The sequence below is a fragment of the Salmo trutta genome, chromosome 27 (genome assembly GCF_901001165.1).
Source record: "Salmo trutta chromosome 27, fSalTru1.1, whole genome shotgun sequence".
Lineage (NCBI taxonomy): Eukaryota > Metazoa > Chordata > Actinopteri > Salmoniformes > Salmonidae > Salmo > Salmo trutta.
Genome location: NC_042983.1, coordinates 8,557,964 through 8,581,033, shown reverse-complemented (window position 1 = coordinate 8,581,033; position 23,070 = coordinate 8,557,964). Strand labels below are relative to the sequence as shown.

General features: G+C 42.2%; 1 protein-coding gene across 1 annotated transcript in view; it reads left to right on the top strand.

The window, feature by feature from the left end:
• Positions 1-5,890: 5,890 nt before the first annotated feature.
• The window catches only part of tncb (tenascin Cb), a 108,919-nt gene continuing 91,739 nt past the window's right edge, over positions 5,891-23,070 (top strand). Inside the window, exon 1 of the mRNA XM_029716532.1 lies at positions 5,891-5,968. The gene's annotated coding sequence lies outside the window, so the exon portion shown is untranslated. The remainder of the gene's footprint in view (positions 5,969-23,070) is intronic.

Sequence of the window (23,070 nt, the reverse complement as noted above, 5' to 3'; positions counted from 1 at the left end):
CTTTTTCAACCAGAGCTTCAATAATATTCAAGACGAACGATTGCATTGTCTTACTAAACGTTTCGGAACAAAAGGGCTCCCATGGGCGCCTGCGTCATAGTAGTAATGGCCCTCCCCCTGTGACCAACTTCCCAAGCCTCTCTTTGGGTCAGTTTCTACCATAGAAGACTCAAACCACTGTGTAAAGACTGTTGACATCTAGTGGAAGCCTTAGGAAGTGCTAAATGATTAATAAGTCCCTGTGTGTTTCAATGGCAAAGGCTTGAAAGTGATTCCACCAGGGGCGAAAATCTGATATCAACTTTGGAGGGGACAATTACATGAAATTTTCTCAAGAGCAATTCCTGAGGGGGACACCAAAAGTAGTGCTGTAACACATAACCTACATTGTAATATGGTAAATGTATATTGAGGAACCAAAGAAATAAGGTGTTTGCCGTACTCCTAACTACCGGTACCCAAAACTACACAACTAATCACAACAGCAATACCATTGCCTTTAACAAATCTTAGTTCAGTCACCAGTTTAAGTTGAGAGTGGGGGTATCCATGGCATTTTCCAATTATGTTCCTATTTTACAAGTCAAAAAAATTGAGAACCTTTCATAATGTTGCCAAACAAAGACTCAACAAACTTACATGAGACTCCCTGTCTCTGCCAGTCTGTCCCTGCATATCTGTCCCCAACTCTGCTGTCTGTGTGCCATCTGTTGCCTGCTCTGCCTAATGACATCATTGTGAAACATTTCCATTAGAATTTCATTTCTTTCTTATGAACATTTTATCAACTAGTCTTTGAGATATTAGGTTACTAGGGTTCTTACTATGCGTTTTGGTGTATTGAAAAATACTCTGATGTCCGTCTTTTATTTTTCTGCCATTTTTCTACCTGGCTGGCTGGCTACACACACACACAGTGTGTAGGTTATTTTACAGTAGGAGATGGGCTTCTATCATCTATCATTCTATTTGGGCTTCGATCTAAAAGGTAGCTAGCAAATGTGAAACGGATTAAAATGACAAGAGTTGACAGCTGTATGAGTTCACCATTTACACAACATATGCTGCAACCTTTTGTAATTTTAATAGTTTGTTTCATATTGGCTGGCTTCCAACAATAGCTGAATTTGCAAAGCTAGCGAGCACCAAATCAGTTTCAGTGGTGTTTGCTATAATCTTTGCTACCCGGGTTAAATAAAGGTGAAATAAAATAAATAAATAAAAGTTCCCTTGCGACAATTTAGCTTTTGCAACGAGACCATTAAATATATTTAAGACAATGGTAGAAGAGAGTGTAGTTCTGCATGCTGATCTTGGAATAAATTGACGATAGCAAAGATTCCATCTTTGACGACGCCACATAAATGGAATAGGTACTAGCTAGCTTAATAGTTAATATTTGCGCGCTAGCTCTGCATATTCAGCTAGTGTGCAGGTTAACCTCACGTCAGTTACGTGCATTGAGTGCCTTTCAGACAGTAGACATGACCCATCTGTTACCTTGCCAACTAAGGAACTGGCAGTGGATCAAACCATTGAGGCAAAGGGTGGGGGGGGGGGTCGCAATCTTTTGAAACTTAAAAACGCGCTATTAAGTGTCTATAATCAGCACAATTGCTTTCATTGCGTATTATTAATATTATTTAAATTACATAGTTATGTTTCAGTGATATATTGGGGGGGACGAATCATATTTTCCCCCCATCCCCCCCGGGATTTCCGCCCCTGGATTCCACACATCAGATTTCCACTTCTTGTTAGGATTTGTCTCAGGGTTTTGACTGCCATATGAGTTCTGTTATACTCACAGACACCATTCAAACAGTTTTAGAAACTTTAGAGTGTTTTCTATCCAAATCTAATTATATGCATATTCTAGTTACTGGGCAGGAGTAGTAACCAGATTAAATCGGGTACGTTTTTTATCCGGCCGTGCAAATACTGCCCCCTATCCCCAACAGGTTTTAAGAGGCTAGACAAGGACCATATAACCTCCACCTTGCCCCGACACCAAGACCCACTACAATTTGCATGCCACTCCAACAGTTCCACGGATGACACAATCGCTATTGCACTGCACACAGCCCTATTCCACCTGGACAAAAGGAATAATTACATGAGAATGCTGTTCATCGACTACAGCTCTGCTTTCAACACGATAGTGCCCTCCAAGTTTGTCACTAAGCTCAGGGCCCTGGGTATGAACTCCTCCCTCTGCAACTGGGTCCTGCAATTCCTGATGGCCGACTCCAGGTGGTGAGGGTAGGCAACAACACCTCAAAACGGGGACCCTACAGAGGTGTGTGCTCAGCCCCCTCCTGTGCTCCTTGTTCACCCATGACTGCGTGGCTACGCACGACTCCAACTCAATCATCAAGTTTGCTGATGACACGGCAGTGGTAGGCCGGATTACCAACAATGACAAGACAGCCTACAAGGAGCAGGTGAAAGCCCTGGCAGAGTGTTGCCAGGAAAATAAGGTGAGAGACTGATAAACAACTTGTCTCACCAGGCCATCAGACTGTTGAACAGCCATCACTAGCCAGCTACCTCCTCGGTACTCAGCCCTGCACCTTGAGACTAATGCCTCATGAATATAGAGTCATTGAATGCTGGTCACCTCATATTCTGTTTAGATACTGTTGGAGGCTCCGGACTGCGGGCCCTCTCAGGAGGCTCCGGACTGCGGGCCCTCTCAGGAGGCTCCGGACTGCGGGCCCTCTCAGGAGGCTCTGGACTGCGGGCCCTCTCAGAAGGCTCCGGACTGCCGGCCGTCTCAGGAGGTTCCGGACTGTAAAACGTCGCCGGAAGCTCTGGACTGGGAACTGTCGTCGGAAGCTCTGGACTGGGAACTGTCGCCGGAAGCTCTGGACTGGGAACTGTCGCCGGAAGCTCTGGACTGGGAACTGTCGCCGGAAGCTCTGGACTGGGAACTGTCGCCGGAAGCTCTGGACTGGGAATGCGCACTGGAGGCCTGATGCGTGGGGCTGGCACAGGTGGCGCCAGACTGGTAACACGCACCTCAGGGCGAGTGCGGAGAGCAGGAACAGGACACACCGGACTAGGCAGGCGCACTGGAGGCCTGATGCATTGGGCTGGCACAGGTGGCGCCAGACTGGTGACACGCACTTAAGGACGAGTGCGAGGAGCAGGCACAGGATATACTAGACTGGGGAGGCGCCCTAGAGGCCTGATGCGTGGGACCGGTACAGGTGGCACTGGACTAGGGACACACACCTCAGGGAGAGTGCCGAGGAGGAGGCACGGGACTTACTGGGCTGTGAAGGTGCACTGGAGACCTGGTGCGTATAGCCAGCCTCAATTGTACCGGAACTTTAACACACTTCTCAGGACGAGTACGGGGAGCTGAAACAGGACGTACTGGGCTGTGAAGGCGCACTGGAGACCTGGTGTGTATAGCCGGCCTCAATGGTACCGGAACTTTAACACTCTTCTCAGGACGAGTACGGGAAGCTGACACAGGTGGCATTGGATGACTAACATGCTCCTCAGGGCGAATGCTGTGCATACTACGCCAAACCAATAGCTCTCTCTCTTCACTCTCCTCCAATTTATCCAACAATTCCTCAAACGTCTCTAAATCTCCCCTCCGTTCACTCTCCTCCAATATTTCCTCAACGGACTCTGACTCACCCCAATATTCCTCTTTGCTCTCCGACTTGTCCCTTGGCCTCGCCGACCAACCCATGTGCCCCCCCCAAAAAAATATTTTGAGGTTGCTTCTTGGGCTTGCGTTGTTGCCGTGCTAGTTCCTCGTATCGTCGCCGTTCCTCTCTCGCTATTTCTGCCTGCTTCCATGGCAGGGTCTTGTCCCCTGCCATTACCTCCTCCCAGGTCCAGGATGTCCTCCACTCTCTTCTCTCCAGGATCCCTGCTCCTCCTGGGCACGCTGCTTGGTCTTTGGTGGTGGGAGATTCTGTCACGGCTGTCGTAGGATGAAGGAGCGGACCAAAGCGCAACGTGTGTATCGTTCCACATTTTCTTTATTAAACTGTGAAACTATGCAAATACATATAAATAAACTAATAAACAAAACAACAAACCGTGACGAAGCGGTGCAACATACACTAACTCAAAATACAATCTCCCACAACCCCAGGTGGGAAAACAACAACTTAAGTATGATCTCCAATTAGAGACTACGATGTCCAGCTGCCTCTAATTGGAGATCATCCCAAAAAACAACAACATAGAAATACAGAAACTAGAACATAACAACAGAGAAAATCTAAACTAGGCAAAACCCCATCACGCACTGACCTACTCTACCATAGAAAATAACAGCTTTTATGGTCAGGATGTGACACACAAATACACCGTGTATTTATATTCTGAATTCTCACACATGCTCACTCTAATCTAGCTACTTTAGATAGTTATTTCATGTTTTTTGTATTTGCGAGACATTCTGATGCACTGTTGCAGCTAGTAATATAAGCTTTTCACTGCACCTGCCATATAATCTGCCATATTCTTGATACAGACGGAAACTGTTGAACGTGAAAAACCCAGCAGTGTTCCAGTTCTTGACACAAACCTGTGTGCCTGGCACCTACTACCATGCCCCATTCAAATGCAATTAAATATTTTGTCTTGCCCATTCACCCTCTGAATGGCACACATACACAGTCCATGTCTCAATTGTCTCAAGGATGAAAAATAAGTTTTTAATCTGTCTCCTCCCCTTCATCTACAGTGATTGAAGTGGATTCAACAAGTAACATCAATAACGGATCGTAGCTTTCACCTGGATTCACCTGGTCAGTTTATGTCATGGAAGAGCAGGTGTTCTTAATGTTGTGTACACTCAGTGTATAGCTACTGCACTTCAGAGAACCCTAACGGCCTGTTAAAGGGTATGATTCACCAAAAAGTGAGTCAAAAAATTTGCAAAAAAAGGTAAATGGAACACGTCTTTGAACACATTTTACTTACAGTATATCGCAACAAAAAAACTGGTCAGGTTCAGTTTCAGATTAAGATTTCCCGCTGTATAACTGGATAGATTGGTATACTACAGTGCAACTGAGGACAGCAAATTTGGTTGTAAATCTGGAGAACCAAAACATTTTAATCATCTACTACACAGTAGTAAAGACAGCAGGACATCTGTCATTCAGCTGAAGAGTAATGTAGGTCAGGCAGCTTGTTAATTCTTTCTCTCACAAACACACGGGCATTATTAAAAAACTGCAGCTTCCTGCAGTATAAGTCCAGTCATACTTACTAAGGACAACTCACCATGCCCTTCCCTGGGTAGGTACGATGCTGCTCCCAAGGTGGTGCTAATGATGATGAATTTTGGCACACCAGGAAGTCTGTCCCGTGCCATACAGTAGGAACAGCGGAGATTGGATTAGCCGACTGTCAGTCAATCATGTGGGTGTTGATGTGAGCCCACCATGAAACATCCAAACAGATGGCTTGCCATTAAGGCTTTCAGAATGCACCCCCACCCAGACCAGCCTGGCTGTGGACATGCACACTGGGTAAGATACAGTAAGCTCCTTAGTTTATGTCCATGCCTTTCAATAATTTGGTTCTCTTTATCAACACATTATTATGATCATTTTTTATTGATTCACCAAAAACATTGTGAAGGCCCCCTCTAATGGGCCATGTCAATGCTATGATCTATACAATAGGTAAAACAACTGATTTTGTTTGTAGATAATGTTGAAAATTATTTAATGTGACTTAATGAGTTTCCTATCCATAAATCCCAGATAGCTGATAGCTGAGCGATGGGTCTATTTTGGGGCAGGGCAAGCAACGACCCCCCTACACCAAAACAAGCAGCAGAGTAGAGGAGGAGACTAGAGTCCAAGCAGAGCAGGTGTCTCTTGTGACATCTGCCTCAGTTCACTGGGGAACCACAAGCACCCGCAGCAACATTCAGCCCTGACAATGCCACTGAAGTGCCCTGCTCTATCTTCATATAAATAAGGTATTTGTTTCTATGTTTCTATGTGCTGGGATCCACTGATGCGTCACAATATATTTTTCTGATTTTTGTGTAGCGATGATTCATGATTTTCAGAGTGTAATTATTTATTTTGTTTTAGAAATTTTTAGGAAATGGTGGATTTGCATCATGACCATGTGTTGCAAAAAATCCTTAGTTTTATGAATCACTGTATTCTCTCAGTATATAATTTCGTGGTATGAACTGAAGCAGCTACAATTCAGAATTCAGAGACAAAATATTTTTTCTAAACAAAAAAACCCTCAAAAGATAGATTCAATCTCATGTAATATTGATGCGTTCATATTTGTTAATCAGCCCAATTTCCTTTTGTATTTAATCAGGCTGACAAGACAAACCCACAGGACTGTTTACCCAGACAAACTATTGATCCGTCCAGGTCCGTGTTAAATTGACCCAGGAGCATCTTATAAAGAGACAGTCATCGTTGAGCATTTGCCTTGAATCTGTGTACCTCTCCTTTACCAAGACCTGGCTTATCAGATTATCAGAAAGCCTGTTGTTAGTTACAGTTTGTAGGGTTTTGCAGGGATATATATATATCATATTTTGTGTATTTGTTGTAATCGCTCATTGATCTGATGAGGATAGAGTGGCGATATGCTTATGGATTAAAATTATGGCAGTGACAGAAAGGGCGGGGATAGAGAGTGGTGGAATGGCAATTTGAGTGAGATTGACAAGGAATTTAGGTCGAATAAGGGCCACAGGAAAGAGCCCCTCACAGAAGTTCAGGGCATGCTCATGACGAGTGATATTGAATCCCAGTCCAAGCGTGTCATCCTGTAAATAAATATCTAGGTTTGTGTCCCAGATGGCACCCTCTTCCCTGTATAGTGCACTATATAGGAAATGGGTGCCAATTGACTCAAAATCTATGCCAACAAAGAGACCAGTTGCTTTATCAGTTTAATCTGAGCCATTATTTCAGAGGCCCAGTGAGGGAATGGTGAGAGAGGTAGAGCAGCTCAAGGTAAATTCACTTTAGTATTCCATGTAAACACTCACTGTGAGTAAGAAGGGCGGCCATTTGTTTTTTTTTATTGAAAATTGTTTTCTAAAAGGTCAATGAGATGAGTTCTTCCGATCGTATTTTAAGTTCTGGTATATTTTAATGAGTACAATGCACACTGTAGACATAATAATGACTCATGGCCAGGTCTTATTAGTCCTTTTTCTCATGCATAGGTTGCTCTTTTCTGACAGGTTTCCAAGCAATTTCATTCAGCTCCCAATCTTGGTATTTTTAAACTGACAAAGCATAATTGCTTATCTTTCAGCTAGGCAAATGAGAGACTCTAAAACCCAAATGTCAGGATATGAAATTGATCTTTGGCCATGGCCGGGTAACAGGCCTTGTGTATTAAGCAGCTTTAGGTGTCTCCCAGGTCTTGAGTTATCTCTGTGTCTGGTAGCATGTGGTAGCCTGGAGAACATGGAGAGCATGTGACCTCTATGCTGGGTGGAGGAGGGTCCCAGCTTATTTTAGGGCAGGGGGACTTGAGACTGAAGCCGCTGCTGATCTGGCATCAGTCTGTCTGGGGAACGGATTAAGGGTGAGTGTAGAGGTGAAGGTCTTTAGACAGATCAGCAGCCCGTGGACCGCCCTAGTATGATCTTCACATGCAAACATGGATTATCCAGTCCTCAAATCCAAACAAGGGTGGTTTCTTGACACAGTTCATTTTCATGTGTCCGACATGGTTATTGTGTTGTGTCGTTGAGTTTATACAACAATCTTTTAGAATGTAGAGGTGTTACATTTTGGGATATAGGCCAGTAAATGACCTTGTGTGGGTAACTGACATTGAGCCGTGAATGGATTAGAGCCATCCATGGCATGTGCAGCAAACCATGTCATCTTCTTATCCGTTTTTATTTCAAAAGGTTCACACATGCCTAAGCCATTTATAGCAGTGCTTTAGACAAGATGCGCCACAAAACAGTGTTACCTTTAAGCTTGTCCCCAGGGAGCGCAACCTTGGAAGTCAGTAGGTTTTAGTTACTGCCGTCTTTGGCTTGTTCAGTCTCAAGTTAAATATTGTTTTAATAATGAGCACTTGGACTTGAGCGTTCTCCACACGCTACACCATGTTAACTTGTGTGCATATTTTATTGTGTCGAGCACTACCTGCATGTTTATACAATCATTTCAAATGATTCAAATATGATATGATAAAATCCTTTGAACAGTCAAGTAAGGCGAGCTATGAAAAGTATTGGCTAAACGGGGGATGAGTAAAGCTGTAATGGAAGCGTGTTCAAGTATGGGGGATGGAGCACACTCACACAAAACACACACAACCCTCGAGCAACCAGATATGTTGGAGATTTTGTTCTCTTTTGAATAGTTAATGAGCTTAGCATGAATGTGCGGGATGAGACGAACGGTACAGTGGTTAGGATGGAGGGAGGAAGCCCTGAGAATGCCATACGGCTTATGGCCTGCCAAAGATAACAGGCAGAACAATGCCTGGGGGGGAAGAGAGAGAGAGAGAGAGAGAGAGAGAGAGAGACTTGAGCGAGAGAGAGAGAGAGAGAGAGAGAGAGACTTGAGCGAGAGAGAGAGAGAAATCCTCAGTGGGAGAAGCTCTTAGAGGTATTTGATTGCAGAATTACCCCCACTTTACCTTGGCATGCCTGTAGGTCACACTTCACACATGGGGGAAGTTGGGCTGTGTGCTTGGAGACGAGAAGGCATTATTGCGGCATCCCGTTTAGAGAGCTTTGAGAGTGAACAAGCACAGGAGGATAGCACTTTACTTGAAAAATGTTGCTTTCCTGTAGCCTTTCATGTCTACCGTTAATGTTACCACGGTCAAGAAAGTGAGATATTTGAGATTCGGCCACCTTGTTCTATGTTCAGTAACTCACACGGTATCAATGAGAGTGCAACAGACGTTTACGTAATGCTCACTCACTTTGACGTGACATAATGCCGAGAAAAAAGTTAGGATAGATTTCTGCTACAGTACATGTTTACACATCACCCCATAACAAAAGGATAAGGACTCCACTTTTCTGTTCACCAACATACATCATTCATTGTAACAATTGACATTATGTGTTTAGGCACAGGATAAAAATGGATTCCTTTCTCATACATGAAATGTAATCATGCATTAGTGAGACATTTCCAAAGTTCCCATGGAAATCAGTGAATGAAGCATGTATTAGTAGGCTGCAGTGCACAACAGCAGCGAGATGTCGACTGAACAAAGCTTATAGGCCAGTAATGAACATCCATTAAGTTGTTGAAGCTGTGGAGGGTTCACGTTAATGTACGCCGCCACTGGGTCCTTTCATTGCCATCGGATTTGAAAGTTTAATGGCTCACATTTTCACTCTCTATTTTTATCCCCCAGTAATCATCACACACTACACTACTTTTGACCAGGACCCATAGGGCACACCAAATCATCATCATACAGTTTAGAACGCAGTATAGAACTCATTATCCATCTCTCTATTCACTTTTAAAGCACAATTATCTAAGCAAGCAAGTAAATGCGTTCATGTTCTTAATAATCACAGTCTTAACAAGTAGCTGATTTGGTTCTGAGTGTCAAAATGATGTTCTTAGTTACAGTGTTGCAAAAACGGTGAAAAATGGTGTTACTCCATAGCAAGGTTAGTGTGGAGGTTGTCTTATACGAGTATATTTAAACATGAATACTTCAACAGACTAATGTGGTCTCTTGATTGACACGGGGACTGGTGCGTTGGCTCCAGTCTCCAAAGTCAAGGTTTTCTTCCCAAATGATACCATATTCCCTACGAAGTGCACTTTTGACCAGAGCCCTATGGGCCCTAGTCAAAAGTAGTGTAATGTATAGGGAATAGGGTGAGATTTGGGACATATCCAAGCTCTCCGCCCCACCTACTACAAGCTATTTTCAGTTAGGTGATCCAAATGGAATGGCTTTAAACCTGGCTGGATCGAGACAATATTCACTCTGAAATGCAGAAACGTGGTGTGCATCTACGAGGGCTGGGAATTGCCAGGGACATCATAATACCATATTATCACGATACTTAGGGGCCGGTTGAGTTGGTTGAGTTGTCAATTAACGTGAATTCAACGTGAAATCAACAAAAAATTCACCATGTCGTTGGATTTAGGATAAACGTTTGGTCAAAATAAGACGCAATTCCTTTAGTTTTATGACTTTTTGCATATCCAATCAGTTTCCCACGTTGGTTCAATGTCATCACATTACATTTTTTGTTGTTGAAATGACATAGAAACCACGTTGATTCAACCAGTTTTTGCCCAGTGGGTTGCGATTCGATACTGCGATTTTATTGCGATTTGATGTTCCAAACTTATTGCTCACTATAATATAGTATGTCACCATATTATGTCTGCTGCAGAGATAGCATGAGAAAATGAGTTTTGATCAGTCATGGGAATAAAAGTGATGAAAATATGTTGGCTCACTATTTACAAAGAAAATGGAGAACAAGTTATAGGATGAAAAATAACAGAGTTTTGGTGCAGTTACATCTAGCGCCAGCACTCTTGACTTTTTCCACATTTTATTGTGTTACAGCCTGAATTTAAAATAGATTAAATTGACATTTGGTGTCACTGACCTACACATAATACCCCATAATGTCAAAGTGGAATGATGTTTTAGACATTTTTACAAATTAATTAAAAATGAATAAGTCAATAAGTATTAATCCCTTTGTTATGGCAAGCCTAAATAAGTTCAGGAGTAAATTTGTGCTTAACAAGTCACACAATAAGTTGCATGGACTCACTCTTTATGCAATAATAGTGTTTAACATGATTTTGAATGGCTACCTCATCTCTGTACTACACACATATAATTATCTGTAAGGTCACCCAGTTGAGCAGTGAATTTCAAACACAGATTCAACCACAAAGACCAGGGAGGTTTTCCAATGCCCCGCAAAGAAGGGCACCTATTGGTTGATGGGTAGCGTTTAAAAAAGCAGACATTGAATATCCCTTTGAGCATGGTGAAGTTATTAATTACATTTTGGATGTTGTAACAATACACCCAGTCACTACAAAGATACAGGCGTCCTTCCTAACTCAGTTGCCGGAGAGGAAGGAAACCGCTTAGGGATTTTACCATGAGGCCAATGGTGAATTTAAAACAGTTACAGAGTTTAATGGCTGTGATAGGAGAAAACTTGGGATGGATCAACAACATTGTAGTTACTCCACAAAAAAATTATATTTGTGGCATAGAATCATCACAGCTCTGCAGATTTTGTTGGGTGCATACACACACTCACATTCAAACGCACACATGTGCACACACATACACACATGTAAATAGTGCCACACATGCGCTCAGACGCATACAGTCGGCCTTGCTGTTTTGATTTTTGTTGTCCTTTATGTCTCTTATTTTTGCATTGTTGTTTTCTGTTGTTGTTTTCCATAGTTTTTCTCTTTTTTCCTCTTTTGTTCATTTTGTTGGTTGTTGGCGCATTGGGGGACGGTGGCTTCGGGGGGGGGGGGGGTCTTGGATGGTTGAGGGGCAGGACTTTGGGAACGGAACTGTGGGGGGATTTGTAATCGCTGCCAAAGGGGATTCTAACATGTATTGGCTCAGGGATGTGAATACTTACTGTATGTAAATTAAATATTTCATTTTCAATAAATTTGCAAACATTTCTAAAAACATGTTTTCACTTTGTCATTATGGGGTATTGTGTGTAGATGGGGGAGAAAAACGATCAATTTAATCCATTTTGAATTCAGGCTGTAACACAAGAAAAGGTAGAATAAGTCAAGGGATATGACAACTTTCTGGAGCACTGTACCTAGCAAAAAAACAAAATATATGTTTCTGACGAAAGAGTGACTGTCAGCAGGTATTGTTCCACTGACTTATATTTAAGTCATCTTGCAGACTCGCTTATCCAGAGCAATTAGGTTGAAGTGCCTTGCTCAAGGGCACATCGACATAATTTACACCTAGTCGGCTCAGGGATTTAAACCAGCAACCTTTCAGTTACTAGGCAGCTGTGAAGACTGAGAGGTTAGGTGAAAATGTTGAATACCCTATTATTAAGCAACACATGAATAAACAGATCATTAATTCCCCAAATATTCCCAAATCAAATCTGTTCCTCCTTCAGAAAATGAATTAATATTTGTGAATTTTATGTCTGGCAACTCTTTGCGAGGTCAATGCAATTCAATTAAAATAGCTTTATTTGTCCCCTTAGTGGAAACTCTATTAGGCCTATAGTGGTTCTGCAGAAATGACAAACAGGCACATAAATAAGCCTGCATCAGTTTGAGTCTAGACATAAAGTAGATGTTGCTGTTGTCTTTTCTCAATACTATGCTGTTGCCTTGAATAACATACACAGGCTAGAGTCGTTTAGAGGAAATAGATCAGCAATGTTCTCATCAGTGATATGAGACTAACAGCAGCAATTATGTCCTTTATAAGTCCGTTACCTTTGTCAATCAATTGAAAAAGAGCGAGGGAACCAGACTGAGAGAGAAAGAGAGAGAGAGAGAACGAGAGAGATATATAAAGAAAGGGAGAGAAACAGACAGCCAGAGGTAGAGAAAGAGAGGAAGTAGTTAGCTCAGCCTTGTCTGACACATAACTATCTAATCACGCCAAATCCAAATGGCCCAGCTCCATGGCTGCTTGGCACCGTGAGCTGGCACAGCCTGAACTCATCTGGCCCCCAGTTCCTCTGGATTGAGCTAAATACACACTGAGAGGGGGCTTCAACTCACTACAGTCAAGTGCTTTTGGCAATCAAGGAAAGAAGGAGAGAAAAAACACCTTGAAAAAAACACGCTCTTCTGTCTCTGGTTTCCATGGGCACAAGCAGTGGGTTGTGTTGTGTGTGTCACGGTGGACCAGGTATTGCTGTAGCTGTAAGGATAAGTTCCTCAAGCTCAATTAAATCTTTGGGTTTTACATCAGCTGGTAACTTTGTATGACCTGTTGTCGACCACCTCCATCAAAAAGTGTGTTTTCTCCTCTCCTACTCCTGGCCAGTTTGATTATATGATATGAAACCAGTTCCTATTCCAATCCAGGGCCCGTGTTCATAAAGTGTGTCAGAGTAGGATTGCTGATCTAGGATCAGGTCCTCCCTGTTCATATAACCTTATTAATGATGATCTAAATGGAAAACGGATCCTGGAACAGTAGTCCTACTCTGAGACGCTTCACGAATACAGGCCTAGACCTCTTTTTTTTCTTTTTCTGAGAGAGTGTGGCACGGATCATCTGCCAGTTGAAGTGCCAAGAGTGCCAGCTTCATTAGTGTGTGTGTCTGTGCGCCAGCTCCTTTTCATCCCGCAGAACAAACGGCTGCATTATTCAACCTGCCATCTCATCTTTCACTACAGTGGGCTACAGAGCCCAGCTATCACCGTGCCAGCAGGCTTGCACCGGCCACCGTCTCACAGCTTATCAGTTTATCACAGTCCCAAATGCCACCCTGTTCCGTATATAGTGCACCACTTCTGACCAGAGCCCTATTGGACATTGTCAAAAGTAATGCACTACATAGAGAATAGGGTACCATTTGGGAAACACACATTCTGTTCACAACAAGGCAATAGGATATGTGTGAATCACCAATGTCCAGTATTGATGCCACTGCTTCACACCCAACAACATTGGTTCAAGCCAGGCCAAAAATAATAATACACATTTCAGAACTGTCAAATCTAGTCAACACAGCAGTTTTACTGTTGTGTGTTTTGCAGATTTATGTGTTGGTAACCTCGTCCCCAGGCTCTGCTAACGCATATAGGGTTTCGACAGAGAGAGAGACGGCTGGTGGACCAGATTAATGTGACGGTAATAATCATAAACACTGTTCAGTAAGGACTGTTGACTTGTGGTGTGTTGAAGTGGTGCTATGTATGCTGATAAGCCAGGCACTGAGGAACCAGCCCAGACTGTCAGGGCAGTTGATCCCTCCCAGCAGCAGCAGCCCATCCCATTCCTCACCAGAGGATGAATGAATGTGTTTACATGGCATACTTGGCCACATAGACACAGTGCACTTTGCTTTAAGTAGCTTTTAAAGCCTTAGCTCCATTCTGTCCTGCTTGTGTTAATGGCCAAGTGATGATGTTAGGAGGTCAGGCGAGGTGGCAAGGCGGTAGGGCTGCAGTGCCAGTATCTCAGCATGGTCATGGAGTCTGCATAGCTAGCGCGTAGTGTTATTACATCCACATTTCAATCCCATCATGCCGTAGTGTTGTGTAGTGGGGGTAATGGCCGGGAAGGGTCCAGACCTGGGTTCAAATACTGTTTGACATTTTTCAAATTCTTTGAGCCTTTTTCAAACTCTAGCCTGCCAGGTGGACGGGACTTTGGGACTAGTCCATTAAGACAGGCAAGCTCAATGAAGCACATATAAAAAAATTCAAATGATTTCAAATAGTAGTTTAACCCAGGTCAGATGTGCTCATTTGTCTGTCTGCTGCAGACTGGAGGCCAGATAGGATTTGGACTCACCCTATCGCCGTATAATTTTTTTTGTCTCAACCTCTCTGCTTCTGTCCTGGCAGAACTCAGCTGATGAGGTTATTATCCGTATTCATAAAGCATCTCATAGTATGAATGCTGATCTAGGATCAGGTACCCTCTGTCCATATAAAATACTGTTCATTATGAAGTAAAATGCAATGCTGGTCCTAGATCAGTACTTCTACTCTGATACACACGGCTCCAGATTTCCTGTTTTTAGTGAAGTGACCCTTAGGCACTTGGCTCAGCATGACTGTTTGTTACTTGTGGGGAGATTCAGTCACAGTTTCACTGTCATACACAGAATCAGAATCATTAGAAATAGAACAATTTACCCTACACAGAATAAAATTAGTGAAAAAGTGTGATCGTTGTACAAACATTTACACCAATTTTGTTATACAGTATATGGCAGGGTTCCCCAACTGGCAGCCCGGGAACACTGGTGGTTTTGCTTGGCCCCCAAACATTTCTGAAAAAAATGGTATTTCATTTTTTCGAATTTTCAATTGTTGAACACAAAAGACTGTACACCAGGAAATCAGGTCTAAAGTTATTTTAATTTAGAAAATCTGTTCCCAAGTTTTCACACGCATAATAGAGACATGATCATGTACAAATGTAAGCAAGTTTTGAAGTTATTATCTTTGTCAAATATTATATTTGTTTGGACTTCTTGCGATCAATTTGACATCTTATTTTTAAATATGTTCCGACCATCAAAAATCATCCCGTGGCTGAATCTAGTTGACGATCCCTGGTATATGGTGTCTAAAGTGTTGGAAAACGCTGTCTCAGACACTGCTTCAGAATCTCCCATAAGTGTTCAGGATGAGAGCGGCAGGTCGCCTAGTGGTTAGAGCGTTGGACTAATAACCGAAAGGTTGTAAGATCGAATCCCCGAGCTGACAAGGTAAAAATCTGTTGTTCTGCCCCTGAACAAGGCAGTTAACCCACTGTTCCTAGGCTGTCATTGAAAATAAGAATTTGTTCTTAACTGACTTGCCTAGTTAAATAAAGGTAAAAGAAAAAAAAAAACATGGCACCCTATTCCCTTTATGATGCACTAGGGTGCCATAGGGCTCTGGTCAAAGGTAGTGCTCCATATAGGAAATAGGGTGCCATTTAGGATCCCAGTTCCTCTCAGATGGATCTTTCACACTTAATGCAGGGGACAGTGATGAATCTAAATGTGTCTGACTGTCTCTGATCCATATAGTAGTCTGTATGTCAGGTCATTGTGGTAATTGGAATTGACTCTACAGGCCACTGGAGAGCTTCAACAGTCCTCCAGGCCAGTGTGTTTGTGGAAGCGATTGGCAGCAAGTGTCCTATTTAATGATTTGCCTAAAGGAACGTAACTAACTGGTAGTATGTCTCCATTGGGTGTTAGCTAGGTATCAATGTCAAAGACAGTTATGAGGCACTGCTAATTTGAAATAGGCTATCATGTTACTTTTATTTCCATTATTAATGTTTAAGATGATGAGCAATTATAAGGGAAGACAAGGGAACAAATGAATGTGGCCCTATTTGAATGTGTCTAAGACTGAGACAGAGGTTGTATCTTCCAGACCTGGGTTAAAATAATATTTGAAATATCTCAATTGCTTTCACATGCATTTCGAAGTAAGTAGTCAGATATATATATAAAAAAAGACAAGTTGTTAAATATTGAAATGTATTTGGAAATGCACTTGGAAAGTGTTGGCATGCATTTGAAAATACTCAGATACACTGACTCTCATGCGCTTAACCCAGGTATTTGAAAAAGGTATTTGAAATATGAATGAGAAAATACTTTAAAATAGTAGGCTATTTATAGGAAATTATTTGATAATACTTTCAAATACTTCCAATAGAAGTAATTGATTAAGACCGCATTATTTGTGTCGTCTGAGATTCCCATAGATTGGAAAGCAGCTGCTGTCATCCCCCTCTTCAAAGGAGGTGACACTCTTGACCCAAATTGCTACAGACCTATATCCATCCTACCCTGCCTTTCTAAGGTCTTCGAAATTCAGTCAACAAACAGATTACCGACTATTTCGAATCCCACCGCACCCTCTCCGCTATGCAATCTGGTTTCAGAGCTGGTCATGGGTGCACCTCAGCCACGCTCAAGGTCCTAAACGACATCGTAACCGCCATCAATAAGAAACAATACTGTGCTGCCGTATTCATTGACCTGGCCAAAGCTTTTGACTCTGTTAATCACCACATCCTCATCGGCCGACTTAGTAGCCTTGGTTTCTCAAACGATTGCGTCGCCTGGTTCACCAACTACTTCTCTGACAGAGTTCAGTGTGTCAAATCGGAGGGCCTACTGTCTGGACCTCTGGCAGTCTCTATGGGGGTACCACAGGGTTCAATTCTTGGGCCAACTCTTTTCTCTGTATACATAAATGATGTCGCTCTTGCTGCTGGTGAATCTCTGATCCACCTCTACGCAGACGACACCATTTTGTATACTTCTGGCCCTTCTTTGGACACTGTGTTAACAACCCTCCAGACGAGCTTCAATGCCATTCAACTCTCCTTCCGTGGCCTCCAACTGCTCCTAAACACAAGTAAAACTAAATGCATGCTCTTCAACCGATCGCTGCCTGCACCTGCCCGCCCACCCAGCATAACTTCTCTGGACGGTTCTAACTTAGAATTTGTGGACAACTACAAATACCTAGGTGTCTGGTTAGACTGTAAACTCTCCTTCCAGACTCACATCAATCATCTCCAATCCAAAGTGAAATCTAGAATTGGCTTCCTATTTCGCAACAAAGCATCCTTCACTCATGCTGCCAAACATACCCTCGTAAAACTGACCATCCTACCAATCCTCGACTTCGGCGATGTCATTTACAAAATAGCCTCCAATACCCTACTCAACAAGCTGGATGCAGTCTATCACAGTGCCATCCGTTTTGTCACCAAAGCCCCATATACAACCCACCACTGCGATCTGTATGCTCTCGTTGGCTGGCCTTCACTTCATAATCGTCGCCAAACACATTGGCTCCAGGTCATCTACAAGACCCTGCTAGGTAAAGTCCCCCCTTATCTCCGCTCACTGGTCACCATAGCAGCACCCACCTGTAGCACGCGCTCCAGCAGGTATATCTCTCTGGTCACCCCTAAAGCCAACTCCTCCTTTGGTCGTCTCTCCTTCCAGTTCTCTGCTGCCAACGACTGGAACGAACTACAAAAATCTCTGAAATTGGAAACACTTATCTCCCTCACTAGCTTTAAGCACCAGCTGTCAGAGCAGCTCACAGATCACTGCACCTGTACATAGCCCATCTATAATTTAGCCCAAACTACTACCTCTTCCCCTACTGTATTTATTTATTTTATTTATTTTGCTCCTTTGCACCATATTATTTATATTTGAACTTTGAACTTTCTTCAAACTACAAATCTACCATTCCAGTGTTTTTCTTGCTATACTTTATTGACTTTGCCACCATGGCATTTTTTTGCTTTTACCTCCCTTATCTCACATCATTTGCTCACATTGTATATAGTCTTATTTTTTTTTCTACTGTATTATTGACTGTATGTTGTTTACTCCATGTGTAACTCTGTGTTGTTGTATGTTGTCGAACTGCTTTGCTTTATCTTGGCCAGGTCGCAATTGTAAATGAGAACTTGTTCTCAACTTGCCTACCTGGTTAAATAAAGGTGAAATAAATAAAAAATTTGAAAATGCTCAAATACACAGAAAATAAGTATTTAAATGACATAAACAAACACACATAACTGCCAAAATAAAGAAAACACCAACATAAAGTGTCTTAATAGGGCGTAGAGCCACCACGAGCAAGACAGCTTCAATGCACCTTGGCATAGATGTCTGGAACTCTGTTGGAGGGATGCAACAGCATTCTTCCGCAAGAAATTCAATAATTTTGTGTTTTGTTGATGGTGGTGGAAAACGCTGTCTCAGACACTGCTCCAGAATCTCCCATAAGTGTTCAATTGGGATGAGATCTGGTGACTGAGACGGCCATGGCATATGGTTTACATAGTTTCCATGTTCTTCAAACCATTCAGTGACCACTTGTGCTCTTTGGATGGGAGAATTGTCATCCAACGGGGGTGTAGCCATGGTAGCCAAAATATTGGCCCAGCATTTTTATACATGACCCTAAGCATGATGGGATGTTAATTGCTTAATAAACTCAGGAACCACACTTGCGTGGAAGCACCTGCTTTCAATATGAACTGAGTGTACAAAACATTAGGAACACCTTCCTAATATTGAGAGGCACCCCTTTTGCTCTCAGAACAGCCTCAATAGTCAGGGCATGGACTCTACCAGGTGTCAAAAGCGTTCCACAGGGATGCTGGCCTATGTTGACTCAGAAGTTTCCCGCAATTGTTTCAAGTTGGCTGGATGGCCTTGACCGTAAAAAATCCCAGCGTTGCAACTCTTGACACACTCAAACCTGTGCGCCTGGGATCTACTACCATACACCGTTCAAAGGCAATTCAATATTTTGTCTTGCACATTCACCCTTTGAATGGCACACGAACACAATCCATGTCTCAAGACTTAAAAATCCTTCTTTAACCTGTCTCCTCCCCTTAATCTACACTGATTGATGGAACACTGATTGATGGAACACTGGTCATTTTAATAATGTTTACATACTGTTTTACCCATTTCATATGTATATACTGTATTCTAGTCAAGGCCATCCTATTCAACTATTGCTGTACATATACTATTCTATCCATGTATTCTTCAGCTTTACTATATATTCTATCCACATACTGTGCTTAATATCTATACATCCCATCACACACACACACACACACACACACACACACACACACACACACACACACACACACACACACACACACACACACACACACACACACACACACACACACACACACACACACACACACACACACACATATATATATATAAATACTGTGAAAAAGTTTTAGGCAGGTGAGAAAAACCGCTGTAAAGTAAGAATGCTTTCAAAAATAGACATGTTAATAGATTATATTTATCAATTAACTAAATTCAAAGTGAGTGAACAGAAGAAAAATCTAAATCAAATCCATATTTGCTGTGACCACCCTTTGCCTTCAAAACAGCATCAATTCTTGTAAGTACACTTGCACAAAGTCAGGGATTTTGTAGGAATATAGTCAGGTGTATGATTAAACAGTTATACCAAACAGGTGCTAATGACCATCAATTCAATACGTAGGTTGAAACACAATCATTAACTGAAACAGAAACAGCTGTGTAGGAGGAATAAAACTAGGTGAGGAACAGCCAAACTCAGCTAACAAGGTGAGGTTGCCGAAGACAGTTTACTGTCAAAAGTCATACACCATGGCAAGACTGAGCACAGCAACAAGACACAAGTTATACTGCATCAGCAAGGTCTCTCCCAGGCAGAAATCTCAAGACAGGCAAGGGTTTCCAAATGTGCTGTCCAAGCTCTTTTGAAGAAGCACAAAGAAACGGGCAACGTTGAGGAGCGTAGACCCAGTGGTTGGCCAAGAAAAGTTACTGAAAGACACATCATACTTACTTCCCTTCGCAATCGGAAGATATCCAGCAGTGCCATCAGCTCAGAACTGGCAGAAAACAGTAGGACCCTGGTACACCCATCTACTGTCCGGAGAAGTCTGGTCAGAAGTGGCCTTCATGGAAGACTTGCAGCCAAAAAGCCATACCTCCGACGTGAAAACAAGGCCAAGTGACTCAACTATGCACGAAAACACAGGAACTGGGGCGCAGGAAAATGGCAGCAGGTGCTCTGGACTGATGAGTCAAAATGGGAAATATTTGGTTGTACTGTAGGCCTGCATTGAACACCCCATAGGCTACTGTAGGCTATATCATAGAAATCAAAAGCTATTTCCATGTGAAAATGTTATGGGATTTGCTCCATTGGTTTTGTTGGTAGGCCCACGTTATGCTCACATTCTGTAGCTACAATAGCCGATTGGCTACTGTCTAAAACTGTAAGGGTACAGTGTAAATGCTGAACACTGAAGTTGCAAAAAATTCTCACAACGTTCAAGTTTCCGATCACAAGACCTAAAATTTGCTAAGTGCCCCAAACAATTTGAGGGAACATTGCTCCTAACCCATAGAAATCCCCACATACTGTAGTTGACTACTTTTAAATGGTGAAAGCCCTCAATGGCAATGTCTGTACCAAAACGCGTTATTTCCATCTAGAGCCCTATGATTGACACTGAAATGCTTGTTATTTTATCAAAATATAAGTGAACATTTAAACATCTAACAACATCATTAATTAGATACAAAAGTAATTCAGTCAACAAGTTTCAGATTCATTCAATCAACATTGAACATTTTACAGTGATCAATAGAGATTATATTTCTCTAAATTCAATTTAAAGTTTTTAATTTTTTTTTTTACTATTTTGTTAATTCGGTATGCAAATAACATTTCTAAAATGAATCTGTAATAGCAGAAATTAATCTGTAGTAGAAGGTTAATCAAAATGGTCCCTACTATGCATGGTTCTCCCTTTATTGCAACCTTTTCACTATGTTTCAGTAGGGACAGATTTAGTTGGATGGTAAGGAATTCAGGTAAATATTTCAAATATGCAATACAAACAAGGTATGTGAGTAGAATATACAGTACCAGTCAAAAGTTTTGAAGAATAGTAGAATAATAGTGAAGACATCAAAACTATGAAATAATACACATGGAATCATGTACTGTAGTAACCAAAAATGTGTTATACAAATTAGATTCTTCAAAGCAGCCACCCTTTGCCTTGATGACAGCTTTGCACACTCTTGGCATTCTCTCAACCAGCTTCATGAGGAATGCTTTTCCAACAGTCTTGAAGGAGTTCCCACATATGCTGAGTACTCGTTGGCTGCTTTTCCTTCACTCTGCGGTCCAACTCATCCCAAACCATCTCAATTGCGTTGAAGTCGGGTGATTGTGGAGGCCAGATCATCTGATGCAGCACTCCATCACTCTCCTTGGTCAAATAGCCCTTCCACAGCCTGGAGGTGTGTTTTGGGTCATTGTCCTGTTGAAAAACAAATGATAGTTCCACTAAGCGCAAACCAGATGGGAAGGTATATCGCTGCAGAATGTTGTGGTAGCCATGCTGGTTAAGTGTGCCTTGAATTATAAATAAATGACTGACAGTGTCACCAGCAAAACACCCCCACACCAACACACCTCCTCCTCCATGCTTCACGGTGGGAACCACACATGCGGAGATCATTCATTCACCTACTCTGCGTCTCACAAAGACACAGCAGTTGGCACCAAAAATCTCAAATTTGGTCTCATCAGACCAAAGGACAGATTTCCACCGGTCTAATGTCCATTGCTCGTGTTTCTTGGCCGAAGCAAGACTCTTCTTCTTATTGGTGTCCTTTAGTAGTGGTTTCTTTGCAGCAATTCGACCATGAAGGCCTGATTCACACAGTCTCCTCAGAACAGTTTATGTTGAGATGTGTCTGTTACTTGAACTCTGTGAAGCATTTTTTTGGGCTGCAATCTGAGGTGCAGTTAACTCTAATGAACTTATCCTCTGCAGCGGTGGAAACTCTGGATCTTCCTTTCCTGTGACGGTCCTCATGAGAGCCAGTTTCGTCATAGTGCTTGATGGTTTTTGCTATTGCTCTTGAAGAAACTTTCACAGTTATTGAAATGTTCCGCATTGACTGACCTTCATGTCTTAAAGTAATGATGGACTGTCATTTCTCTTTGCTTATTTGAGCTGTTTTTGCCATAATATGACTTCCACCCCTACCTTGTCACAACACAACTGATGGGCTCAAACGCATTAAGAAGGAAAGAAATTCCACAAATGTACTTTTAACAAGGCACACCGGTGAATTGAAATGCATTCCAGGTGACTACCTCATGAAGCTGGTTGAGAGAATGCCAAGAGAGTGCAAAGCGGTCATCAAAGGGTGCCTATTTTGACGAATCTCAAATATAAAATATATTTTGATTTGTTTAACACTTTTTTGGTTTCTACATGATTCCATATATGTTATTTCATAGTTTTGATGTCTTCACTATTATTATACAATGTAGAGAACAGTAAAAATAAAGAAAAACCCTTGAATGAGTAGGTGTGTCCAAACTTTTGACTAGTACTGTATGTTTACCAGACATACAGTATATTGGAAAAATGTTTGCTGAAAGCTTGGGAGAAATAGGATACAAATTAGATATTTTTCCAACCCCAATTTAGACCACTTCTGTAGACAACACATATACATTTCCTCTTACAATCTGGTGTCTGCACCAAGGTTCATGAGTGTGTGTGTGTGTGTGTGTGTGTGTGTGTGTGTGTGTGTGTGTGTGTGTGTGTGTGTGTGTGTGTGTGTGTGTGTGTGTGTGTGTGTGTGTGTGTGTGTGTGTGTGTGTGTGTCTGTGTGTGTGTGTTTACACAAGCCTGCTCTGATGGTGAGAGAAAGCACTGGCGCAGAGCAGCAGCCTGTAATTACAGAGGCAGCTTCTGTGTGAGAGCAGAGCAGAGCAGAGAGCCTACTGGGTAATTTAGTCTAAGAGCACTAGA